Raw genomic sequence first — 14,112 nt, forward strand, 5'->3', positions numbered from 1 at the left:
AAATACAATTTATCTGGGACCCTGCCATGACTAGGCTGTGTTGGAGTGTATCCAAAGATACAGCACCAATTTACAAAACTAACAGTGAGCCCCTTGATCTTGTGAAGATGCTGAGGTCATTTCATTAGAATGGTCTAATAGAGATACCATGACAGCTGCTCTCAGAATGCCACACCTCTGTGTAGGACCTGTATGTGCCAACAAATTTCAATACCTTCTGGCTTAATTTGAGTTGAACTGCTGCCAAAAAAAGACTATTTGGATAATGCTGAAGAAGCACTTGGAACTCTTCTTTGTAAAATAATAGGCTAAAGATAATAAACTTATGTTTTATATTGGCTACTTCAATGTACTGATGGTAGGAAGCCAAAACAACAAGAAAAGAAGTCTGTAGCATGAAATGCAAAATAACTAAAGATTTAAAATGGGTGGAATAATTAAAATGAAAAGTATTAGATATAAACGATGCCTGACAAATCTCTGTTTTTCTTATTTAAAGATAAATGCCATGTCATTTTCTCACCCACCTAATCCACACCATGGTCATAAGGGGGCCTGCTGCCAATTGTAGCCAGCATAGGGCACAAGGTACCAAACAAACCCTGGACATGGCACCAGTCCAACACAGGCCAAACACACACACACACAATTTAGCAACACCAATTCTCCTAACCAGCATGTCTTTGGACTGTAGGAGGAAACCAGAGCACCTGGAGAAAACCCACACAGACTTGGGGAGAACATGGAAACCCCATTAAGGGGGATGCTGAGGCGAATCCTGGACTCCTTACTGTGAGGCAGCAGTGCTATCACTGCTCCACTGTGCTGCCTTACATATATATATATATGCTTTAACCAATCTATGTTCAAGAAAGTATTCCTTACAAATTTAGCAGGAGTAATAGGGAGCTAGCAAATTACATTTTGCACTTAGAAAATTTAGAAAATGCAAACTCTGCTACAGTAATAAATATAAATATAAAATCAATAAATAAACTGTATGTTTAACTATATAGGTTTTATAAATTCATATATATATAAACCGTAAAAAAAAAATTAAAGGAACACTTTGTAAACACATCAGATCTCAATGGGATATCTATACTGATATGGACTGGGTAATGTGTTAGGAATGAAAGGATGCCACATCATTTGATGGAAATGAAAATTATCAACCTATAGAGGGCTGAATTCAAAGACAATACGAAAATTGAAGTGAAAAAATGATGCAGCAGACTAGTGCATTTTGCAGAAATTTCATTGCAGCAACTCAGAATCATACTCAGTAGTTTATATGCCCCCCATGTGCTTGTATGCATGCCTGACAACGTCGTGGGTGCACACTCCTAATGAGTTGACGGATGTTGTTCTGGGGGACAGATAGATAGATCTGGGACATGAATTTGTTCATATTAGGTTTAATGGAGACTATAAAATTAGTCAGTCAGTCAGTCATTTTCCAACCCGCTATATCCTAACACAGGGTCACGGGGGTCTGCTGGAGCCAATCCCAGCCAGCACAGGGCACAAGGCAGGAACAAACCCCGGGCAGGGCGCCAGCCCACCACAGTGCACACACACACCAAGCACACACTAGGGACAATTTAAGATCACCAATGCACCTAACCTGCATGTCTTCGGACTGTGGGAGTAAACTGGAGCACACAGAGGAAACCCACGCAGACACGGGGAGAACATGCAAAATCCACGCAGGGAGGACCCAGGAAGCGAACATGGGTCTACTAACTGCGAGGCAGCAGCGCTACCACTGCACCACCTGCTGCCTGACTATAAAAATTAGTCAGTCAGTCAGTCAGTCATTTTCCAACCCGCTATATCCTAACACAGAGTCACGGGGGTCTGCTGGAGCCAATCCCAGCCAGCACAGGACACAAGGCAGGAACAAACCCCGGGCAGGGCACCATGTGGATGCAAATGTGGATGAGTGTGTGAAATGACATTCTTTCCATAGTTGAATCCTGCTATGATGCATGGACATTTTCCAGTTTCAGTAATAAAGGGTTTAAGGATCAATAGAAGGAAACACAAAAACAATGCTATTGTTCCCTTTAGCAAGTAAATTAACTTGATTTTAAAAATGAAAATAAGTAGTCACTATAGACGTCAATTTAAATAACCCACTTACACTTTGTGTTTCAACAGTTATCACATGCATATATTAAAAGCAAAATTAAGTTAGTATAAGTTACTATTAATTCCACTTACTTTTAGTACATAGAATTCTACTGCAAAATACATAGATTATCACATTCATTTAATCTAATTATAGAGTCATATGGGATTGGCACTTATCTTGGCAGCACCAGATGCAAAACAGAATACAGCTCTTATCAAGGCACCAGTGTATCACAGGGTACACAAAAGCACACTCCCAAATTTAGGACAGTTTTTAGTAAACAATTTCCTATTCGGCATGCTTTTGGAGATGTGAGAAGAAAACCCACACAGACTAGTTAAGTCGTGTGGAATCCACACAGACAAAGACCAGGGGCCTCATGCATAACGGCGTGCATAGAATTCGCACTGTAACATGACGTAAGCACAAAAGCCGAAATGTGTTTACACAGAAAAAAATCCAGATGCATAAATCTGGGTATTCGCCAACTTCCACGTTCTTCCGCTACATAAATACCAGTCAGTGCAAAAATCAACGCACGTGCACACGCCTGCTGCCCCACCCCAACTCCTCCCAGAATTATGCCTCTTTGAATATGCAAATCAACATAAATCGCCCTTAAGCTCAGTTTTCTGTGAAAAGGAAATGGCAAAAGCACGAGGGGAAAATAGAATTTCAGCGAATACCAAGTGGAGGCAAGGAAAGCCATACTATTTGTTGGTTTAAACAGTGGTATAAACAACATTTGTACAAAAGACATTATTACATACATGGCTAGAGTGCATGCTTCACAATTATGTCATTAAAAGTTAAAAACACTGCTTTTGTCTTATATACTGTAGTGGTGAGCATGATCTAAAGGATTTTCATGAATTTCTGCTCAAGTCTCTGAAAATCTAATATCTAATGAAGATAATTGATCAGCTATATAAATCTCAGATGTCCTTTGACTCTGCATTTTATTTTTATGTGAAACATATGAGATGATTTGTCCCCTTAGAAGTGCCTTGAGTGTTACCCAGATTGTTCCCACAGAGATCTCTGGAGACACATTTGTCTCTCAGTAAAAACCAATTTGTTTGGAAAATAGTTTTTTTAAAGTATGGCTTGTCATAGAGATTTAAGTTCATGCAAGACTGAGTCAAGAGAAAATTCTTTACAAGCTAAGAAAACTGTGAAGTCAATGAACACAATAATAGGTCAGTAACCCAACTGTATAATAATAATTTCTCTCTTTAACCAGTGATTGGCTTTAGGGCACACGCCACTTCTGAGAGATTCAGACTTTCCTGAGGTCGCTGTGATGAGTGTGTACCACAAAAGAGCATGTCTGTTGCCATGCCACAGTGAAAAAGTTCTGCCAAAGTGCACCTTGTCTGACAATAATGTCAAATACTCACGTTAAACAATGCACTATAAGTGAGTCCAGAAAATGAAAGCCTGGGTATTTAGGGAGTATCTGGCCTGGCAATAAGTGTCCAACTGCTTGGAGTGGAGGTTTACCAAAGGCATTGTATTAAAAAAATAAATAAATAAATTTCAATGGAAAATATACTGTTTGGGGGCGGCATGGTGGCGCAGTGGTAGCGCTGTTGGCTCGCAGTTAGGAGACCCAGGTTCGCTTCCCAGGTCCTCCCTGCGTGGAGTTTGCATGTTCTCCCCGTGTCTGCGTGGGTTTCCTCCGGGTGCTTTGGTTTCCTCCCACAGTCCAAAGACATGCAGGTTAGGTCGATTGGCGATTCTAAATTGTCCCTAGTGTGGTTGTGTTTGAATGTGTCTTGCGATGGGTTGGCACCCTGCCCAGGATTGGTTCCTGCCTTGTGCCCTGTGTTGGCTGGGATTGGCTCCAGCAGACCCCCGTGACCCTGTGTTCGGATTCAGCAGGTTGAAAAATGGATGGATGGATGGAATATACTGTTCGAACATTCAATAGGTGAAATGTTTCAGGAATTCTTATACATTTTATTTCTTTAAAATTTAATTTTACTTAATTGTTTCATTTATTAATTTCTCACTGGCATGATAAAATTGCTCGATGTTTTCACATTATATTTTGAATACAGAGATGCTTCCACTTTGCAACACTTCACTGTTTTTGTTTCAATTAATAAATATTCAGATGTTGCCTATTGAAGAGACTTTATCTGTACTTTATGTAAAAATAATGAACAGGCCCCCTCAAACAAACAAACAAACAAACAATAAATAAATAAATAAAAATGAATATTCTTGGTTAAAATTTCTGGTTTTAATTATTTGCCACCTTGGGCTGAATTCAAGCCCTAAATTGGCCCAGTATGTGTTGGTGTGTGTTTGTGTGTGTGAGTATACTCTGAGAGTCAGTGCTGGGGTGACTCCTGCCTCATACTCACTGCTGCACAGATAAGCTTCTGTTCTTTTAATCACGCAATGAAAAAAAATGGGGTTTGCAATTGAACCTATCAAGGAATTTAGACACTTGCATTCTCATCTGCAATTATTTATAATCTGCTCTTTTAAAAAACAGAAATAGGATAACTTCATTACAATTAAAACTTACGGAAACTGAGTGACTCTAAATATAAAAGTAAGTATAAAAGTAAGCTGTGGTGAAGTAAAGACAATTAAAATGATAATAAAAATAACTCTTTATGAAGGAATCAAAGCTTCACCCATAGGCAAAATGTTTTAAGTTTTTACTTGATGGCAAAACTGCCCTCTGTTTTTATTTTTTTCTTTCCGGGTGGCCTATGATTTCTGTTGCATGTGCATTCCTGCAGTTAAATGGAGAGTACTTCAATAAAATTTGATGAAACGTGCAGTGCTGTGTCTTTTCTTGTGTGGCATGCCCACGTGGGGTAAAGCACTACTCTGTTAATGTGACGGTAATTTATGAGCGGGTTTTGCATTGCTAGCAATTAGCTTGCTGATTTATACTATGGTTTTAGGTCCAAAAAGATTTTAAGGATGTTTGTGGCCTGTGTCTGGCAAGGAATTCAGTTCCATCAAAATTAAAGCATGGCAAGGCAATAAATGGTAAGGTCTTCTTAATTTATTTTTTTAACCTGTTACCACTCCTGTTTGGTTTTGTTAAGAGTTTTCTGTTAACATCTTACACTAAAAAATAAAGAGTCAAGATACCAAACGTACATTTATGAGGCAAAGACGTTTCATTATCCTTTATGTTCCTTATTACTCTGGGTAAAGTATAAATAACTTAACATGTACTGTATATCTGCAACAGGAATAATCAATTAACCATTAACAAATACAATATTCTGTTTATTGATAGCCTTTGAGTTTTCATGGATTGACTCTTTACCTGCTAACAGATGCAGATACAGTATTTGAATTTCACAGTAACCTTTCTGGATACCAAATGCTGTACTTCTGCAATGGCTTGCATATTCACCTTTGCTGTCGAAGAATTTGAAGTAGAAGACTAGAGTTAAGAACAACAGTTATGTCAATAATGCAGAAGCATGATGCCCGAATTGGGTGTTTTTAGTAATGAGAATGTGGTAGGAGTAATCTGCTATAATATAAAACACTAGGGGCTGTGTGTGTGTGAATCCAGGCCCATAGAGTAATCTGATTGGTCAGTTTGACGAGATTGAAAAAGAAAGTGTGAGTGTGAGACACATGAGGAGGACTAAAGGCATAGGAGATATGCTCAGAGTCACCTTCAAAAACGGAACTATAAAAATTAACAGGAGGCAAGTAAGGTGCCCCAAAATTAAAGAGTTTGAGAAGGAGGCTTTACAGGAAACCTTCTCAACAATGGAAATGACATAGGGCAGGAGATATCAACAACAACAACAACAACAACATTTATTTATATAGCACATTTTCATACAAACAGTAGCTCAAAGTGCTTTACATATTAAAGAATAGAAAAATGAAAGACATAATTATAAAAAATAAATCAACATTAACATCGAATAAGAGTAAGGTTCAATGGCCAGGGGGGACAGAAAAACAAAAACTCCAGGCGGCTGGAGAAAAATAAAATCTGTAGGGATTCCAGACCATGATACCGCCCAGTCCCCTCTGGGCATTCTACCTAACATAAATGAAACAGTCCTCTTTGGCTTTAGGATTCTCACGGAAGGGCTTGATGATGATGATGGTCACGTAGACTTCTTCCTTTTAATCCGTCCATCATTGTTGGAGCATCATGAAGCTTTGAGTAGGTGGAGGTGGCGCAGGCCACCACCACAAAGAAACCGGAAAAAGAAACAGAAAAGAGAGTAGGGGTCAGTACCGATTTTAGAGCCACCATGAATAGTTGTTATGATGAATTGAACATACAGAGTATCAGGATTAAGTTAAATTACGATTAAAATGAAGTTATAAAAAGGCCATGTTAAAGTAATGTGTTTTCAGCAGTGTTTTAAAGTGCTCTACTGTATCAGCCTGGCGAATTCCTATTGGCAGGCTATTCCAGATTTTAGGTGCATAACAGCAGAAGGCCGCCTCACCACTTCTTTTAAGTTTTGTTCTTGGAATTCTAAGGAGACACTCATTTGAGGATCTGAGGTTACGATTTGGAATATAAGGTGTCAGACATTCCGATATATAAGATGGGGCGAGATTATTTAAGGCTTTATAAACCATAAGCAGAATTTTAAAGTCAATCCTGAATGACACAGGTAACCAGTGTAGTGACATCAAAACTGGAGTAATATGTTCTGATTTTCTTTTCCTAGTTAGGATTCTAGCAGCTGCATTCTGCACTAGTTGCAAACGATTTATGTCTTTTTTGGGTAGTCCTGAGAGGAGTGCGTTACAGTAATCTAGTCGACTGAAAACAAACGCGTGAACTAATTTCTCAGCATCTTTCAGTGATATAAGAGGTCTAACTTTACTTATGTTTCTTAAGTGAAAAAATGCTGTCCTAATGATCTGATTAATATGTGATTTAAAATTCAGATTACAGTCAACAATCACCCCTAAGCTTTTTACCTCCGTCTTGACTTTTAATCCTAATGTATCCAGTTTATTTCTAATAGCCTCATTGTATCCATTATTGCTGGTCACTAAAATTTCAGTTTTCTCTTTATTTAACTTGAGAAAATTACTATTCATCCATTCTGAGATACTAGTCAGACATTCTGTTAGTGAATCAATAGAATCGGGGTCATCAGGTATCAAATATATCAAATATTCTTTCATTTATTCTAGCCATGTGTTTTGACTGGAAACTTGGCTAGAGGCTCAATAAAATTTATGAGGATAATAATGACATTCAGGAAGACTAAACAAAGAGAACAGAAGTGGAATGAAGTGGTAATAATCCAAAAACTAACACTAAATGATTAACAAGTAACAGGGGTGCTTACCCTTACAAGGTGGAGAGGGAGGTTAGGGACAACAGGTGAGAAACCATATGATCTTATCAATTTTGTTAAAGTTGGTAACACAGGGCTACTAGGCTTGTTATACAGTAAGTTGTTTGAATAATCAACAATCCATCCATTCATCCATTCTCCTAATCCACTTGTCCAGGGCAGTCACGCAGCAGCAGGATCCTATACCATCAATCATAGGGCACAAGACAGGGGTAATGCAGTATCTGCATAGGGCATCAATATTTCTTGGATATGCAAGAAAGAATTTTACTGTACTCTGTACAAGTAAAAATACTACTATTACTACAACTACATATTTTCTGATAGTCAAATGTATATGTTTGCTCCATTTATGGCACCGAGACCTGAGAGGCTGCTTGAGAGACCCAATCTTTAATTGGCAACAGAAGGCTAAGTGGTCCTGGGAACTTGGGAGCCACCAGAGGAATTTATAACCTATGATACTCTGAACAAAATTAGTAGTGTCTCTGACTCCAAAAGTGATTATGAGGCTTTTGCAAAAGCAATTCCAGGAGTGGCCAGGGTCACAACTGAGTGAGAGACAAAGAGGCAGAAATGAACAAAGGAGTGCTTTGAGAATACGGCAAGGTGGCCACTGTTATAAAATGTTCTTATGTGAGTATTTGTGTCCTTTATTTTAAATTCAAGAGGCTGGCCACTCTCCTCTGATCTCTCTCATTTTTAAAGTGCTTTGGTTCACTGGATTTTTTTTATTATTGTACCATTTTCTGTATACTGAGAGATTGTAGAGAGGGAAACTCCCAGGAGGGTAGCATTTTTTCTGAGATGTTGCCACCACTATGTATGGCTACCAAAGGTCATACCATGGTCAAAGTCACTTAGATCACACCATCCAAGGTTTGGACAAACAACAGCCAAACTGCTTGATGATGTCTGTATGGTATGTATACATATTTTGATATGCACCCATATGCCTGTCTTATTGCAGGAGCAGGCTGTTTGGATTAATAAGAAATAATAAAATAAAATAAATAAATAATAAAATTATATAATAAAATAAAAAATCTACTGAGAGTATACATTATTATTATTAAAAATTATTATTATTTACATTTATATACTGCTTTTCTCATACCTCAAATCGCTTTTCATTGTGAGTTGGGAGCCACTTTAAACACCACTAATACGTAGCGTCCACTGGGATGATGTGACAGCAGCCATTTTGAACCAGTACACTCACCACACATTAGCTGTATGGTACTGAAGTGCTGAGAGGGACAGACAATTAGAGACAGGGGATGATTAGGGGCCAGAATGACTAGGTCATGGAGGGCAATATAGCCTGGACAATCGGGATACACCCTGCTCTTTATGAAGGATACCTAGAGATCTTTAATGACCACAGAGAGTCAGGACCTTGGTTTTATGTCTCATCCAAAGGACAGCGTCATTTTTATAGCACAGTGTACCCATCACTGAACTAGGGCATTAGGATACTGGCCTCACCAACATCTCTTCCAGCAGTAACCCAAGCATTTCCTACTGGCCAGGCCTGAACATGCTTAGCTTTAGGTGGATGACCTCTTCTGAAGTGCATGTGATACAAACACATATACACACACATACACACGCACGCAAACATACTGGTAAATATGGTTTATGAGGGTCACCTGAATGAATCCTGCATACCAAGGCACACACACACACACACACGCACACACACAAATGCATACAGTAAAATGGGTGCAGATCAAATCTTGCTAGACCAGAAAAGAATTCTGAAATTAATAATATTAAACTTACAAGAAAATATAATTCCCTTCAACATTATATTCACATAAACTGTAACTGTGCTTTTGCATTGTCTATCTCCAGGCTCAGATATCTGTGATTTAATGTAAATGAATGAACTTCAAATGAATCTAAAAATGAAAAGCAGTTGTTTGCCAGGTGTTTTGAAACATACTTTGTTCATTTTTATACAGTTTTGTGTGAGAATGATCAAATACTGCTGCCTCTCCCTGGAGATCTACTGCATCAACTGGAAAGGAACACTTCATGACACATATGCAGATCAAACAAGTTGAGCACCAAATCTAGTAAGCAAACACACAAAATAAGAAGACATGGAGATGACAGGCTAAGTTATTACCACTTGTAAATGTGTCTACTAACTCTCAAGTGGCCACTTCCATTTTTTAATAAACGAAAATTATTACGACACCTTACATAAAACTTGTATAAAAAAAGAATGAATGGTTAGTTATTTTAATAATGTGAATAAAAAAAAATGTACCCAAATAAAATGTGCTTTTAAAAACAGTGTTTGGTTTCAGTTTAAGAATAGCTGCCTTATAGAAACACTAAGATAGTCTGCAAACACTAAACTTTAAAAGGTAGTTTTGTGCCCAGAAAAACGGTCCTAACTCTGTTGCACCATGTTGTGTGGGCCTCCACATTGCACTGCCAGGCTCATGAAATCTCAACAGTCACATGTTGTGAATACATAATCATAAATTCAAGATTTTCTCTGCCCTCTTTAAATGTTAAACTGTAGAACACCCTAAACATGTAGTATAAATGGATATATGCTCATTCACTTGGCTTGGTTATCCCTTCTCTTTTAGAGGAATGCTCCTGTATCATGGATAAATTATACTTTTCCCACAAATGCTGGAGAGAAAGTTACATTTTTTCAACATCTTTTATGTTTCTGTTGCTGTTCCCAAGTGTGCCTTGCTACACTTTAGAATTCTAATTATCATTAAAATTCAGCACGCCATATCCCAATGAATGGCCTACTCCTAAATAAATTATGACGTGTTAAATATTTTCATAAATGCCTATGGCACCAGAAGTGATATAATACTGGCATAGTTAGCACTGCTACTTCAACAACTCTAGGATGCTGGGTTGAGTTCTTGGCCTGGTCACCATCTGTGGGTTATCTTCATATTCTCCTTCTTTATGAGGGTTTTCCTCAGGTGCTGTGGTTTGCTTTCCTCCCACATTCCAAAAGATTTGCATTTGTTTAAATGGCAGCACTAAACTGGTGTAGGATGATTGTTGCCGTGTGTGTGAGTAGAGACAATTTGAGCGACTCTGGAAGCTCCTGGCAAAAAATCACCATAGGGCCCTCCACCACACCCTCCCCAGAGTTTCGACATGGTAAAATGTATTACCTTTATTTTAGAGCAAAGTTTAAATTATTACAATAGACAGGAGAATTTAAAAACAACAAATCCTTAATTTTACTTTAGAGTAAAGCGGATAATATAAATAAAACACAATAAATACAATATTTCAATAGAAAAAAAAATGATAATAAAGTAAATTTTAATAATCTAAATAAATTAAAAAGTAAGCAAAATGCTAATATATATATATATAAGGTACACATGATAATTAAAAATAAATACAAATTACACACTGTAATATTTAAATAAGAAATTAAAAAGTGCAAATAATCGAAATTTTAAAAAACAAAAACATGGCTTGTAAAAGTATTACTAAAACTTTTAAAATTATTGCTTGCGTGATTTGGCTAAAGGAAATGCAGCCACTCTGTCCTCCAGTTCCAAAGACCCCTGAAGTCTGTGCTCTGTTGAAATTAGCGCCAGGGCTGAAAGCCTCTCCTGGCACCTCATAGATCTCAAGTAAGATTTGAACAGATGTAAATATAGTAACTTCTCACAAGAGGCAACAGTGATAGGAACAGTGAGGACTGCTGACAGACTTCATTTGGACTTCTGAGACCACCATTTCACTGTTACCCACTCACCCTGTGGATGAATTGTTGCTGCTGATTTTAGTTGCACACTGACTATAGTGGGACCTGGGGAGACTGAAGTTCAATCAGAAATGGCCAAGTTGTTTAAACAAACAGAAACAATCCATTTTTTTCTCCCAGACATGTAAATGCTCTTCCTGATTTATGAAATCTGCTCCGATTACATTTAACGTTACTAAAAAAATAATACATCATCACAAACACTTTTACAATAGATTAGATGAGTTTGCTATTGTGCTGTTGTAGTGTACCAATGCTATGTTTTAAACAGGGTTGCTGCAGATTTGTCATTGCAATGAGTACCTAATGTATGTATACATATGCCCCCACAGCCCCCTCCTAGTTCTGGGCCTCCGGCAACTGAATGCTTTGCCTATCCTGTCGCTGTGTCTGTGTGTGTGCTCTAATGCAATTAATGGTGCGAGGACTGGGACTGAGAAATCAATGGACTGATGCATAAAACTGTATCATTCATGTAACCATAAATCCAGAAAGCCATCAGCTTTAAAATTGTACAACAGCACTTGATGCAGCTGCAGAGACTAAACCCTTACATAAGAAAGTTCTATCTGAGATTAATATTTTACTATATATGAAACTGCTTAGTCTCATCATAAATTAGATCAAAGACAAAACATAGTTCATCATTCAGGCGCGCCCTGTACTATATCCAAAAATATAAATTTAAGACCCTCCAAAAATAGAATGCTCTACTTATGTCCAATATAAATCAAAAGAGAGAAATCATCCAAAACACATTTTGAATGATATGCAACCCTCATCAGGAGCATCTCTGTAATACCACAAATTTAAAATTATATCTTCAAAGAAACACAAATCCCACTGGGGGAAAAAAAACACTACTAAACAACTGTTGGATTAAATTGAATTAACTGCATCACCAACTGCTGTGCCAAAGTCCATATAACCATCATATTAATCCACTTCTTAAAATCTCCACCATAATCAGCTACCCTAATATTTGTCCTACTGAATTCTACTTGTACGTATAATCTTTTGCTATCTTAAATGTTATATCAAAATACTGATATTTAGCCAGTTAAAGAGTACACTGAGCCAGATCATGTGACCTGTGTTTGAATCCCACCAGTTTGTTGTTTTTGTGGAGATTGCATGTTCTCTCTTTTTTGTTTGGATTTTCCTCCCCATCCCCCAGTGACACTCATTTTGGGTGAATTGGTAGCTGTAAACTTTCCATGTGTTCATAAATGGACTCTGCAATGGACTGGCATGCCAAACAAATTTTGGTCCCTGTCTTGTGACTAATGTAGTAGGGACTGCCTCCTGCGACTATGAATTGTTTTTATCTAGTGGCATTAGTGAAAACAATTACATGGTATTAATAATTATATAAACCATGGTCTTGATAACAAGGTTGTACATGGAAACATTCTGAGCTCTGGATGAAGAAAGCTGTCAAAGATGTCTATGAACTTTACAGGGATCAATTTATAGAGAACTAGTGAATGAAGTGAATGGGGATAACACTAGGAACTAAACAGATGTCTTCTACTTTCTTTTCCACCATTCAGACAGTTCCCCTCTGGTCAACCTTTCCACTCGCCATTTCCTAACTCCATACCATTTAACATGTCGTCAAAATAAAATTACACTAATTTTGGATGTGACAGTTACAAAGACATACAGATATTACCAATATTTTCCATTTCTTTCCTTTTCCTATCTGCAACAACTAATCAATGGTTGGAGTCTCAACACTTTTTACATCTACTTTGTATTTTCTATCACAAGGACAATGGGAGATCTAATTATGTCACTGGGGGAATAAGTTTAGCTTTGCTTATTTTCTATGCAAGAGTGTGTGTTGTGCATCTTAAATGATGTTTATACTCTCATAGGTCAAGTCAATAAAAGACAGAGACACAGTATTTGACATCACAATTGAACAGTGTGTATCTTGCCTATCACACCTGCCCTCATACAGCCTTCAGCAGCACAGCTGTGTCTTTGAAATTTAAGCTCTGTTTCTGCAACAGATCTCCCTTGACAATTCTACAAAATATTTTCTCGAACTTTAAAAAGCCAAAATAAAAACAGAACAGTGTGAATAATTAAGAAAAAACAAATCAAGATAATTACATAGCGATCAGTCAGAAACTTTAACTATTTGATGACATATGCAGGTATAACAATTGCTAAAAATGCTCTTTATTAATTTCTGAAAGTTCATAAAGCATTTATATATATACGTGATCAATGCTCACCTGAATGATTAGAAATATTAAAAGCTGCTTTATGAAACTGAAATAAGAGTATTATTTGAGGTATTTCAAGTCATCACTTAAAGTTTTCTTTTACTACAGGGGATTTTTTGTTAAACACGTAATAAAAGGCAGTGTTTAGATGCCATACCCTTTACTAACTGGAAAAATGTTACATCGTTAACACAGCTTCCAAATGTTAAAAATAGACCAATAATAGTAACCTGGTTCAAGGGTTACTTGAGTTAATCTTTAAGTCATTTGCACAACTACAAGAAGTTTCACAACTTGGACAAAAATACTTGAAATAGAAATCTTTGAGCCATACATTTCATACTCGAATAATGTACACAATGAAAGGATGTGCCATGCTGGGAAAGTACAAACAGCACTTAGGTTAAAACAGTAGTGTGGTAGACAACAGGTCTTTAGGGACTTTCAAAAGTTGATGTGATATTATTTTAGAAGAATTAAGTTGATAGGACTCGGGAGCTTTGTTGGGCTGAATGGCCTATTCTCATCTTGATTATTCTAATGTTCAAACAGGTGCTCATATGAGCTAGAAGATGAGAACTAATATTGTGGAGCAATCAAAATTGTGGACTGGAGGCAGGGCACAGATGAAATAAC

The 14,112-nt window shown here is 37.4% G+C and overlaps 1 protein-coding gene across 1 annotated transcript in view; it reads right to left on the reverse strand.

Moving 5' to 3' along the window:
- Positions 1-14,112, reverse strand: part of cpa6 (carboxypeptidase A6) — a 121,656-nt gene that overhangs the window by 37,969 nt on the left and 69,575 nt on the right. The window lies entirely within an intron of this gene.

This window comes from Polypterus senegalus, chromosome 5, assembly GCF_016835505.1.
Source record: "Polypterus senegalus isolate Bchr_013 chromosome 5, ASM1683550v1, whole genome shotgun sequence".
NCBI classification, from domain to species: domain Eukaryota; kingdom Metazoa; phylum Chordata; class Cladistia; order Polypteriformes; family Polypteridae; genus Polypterus; species Polypterus senegalus.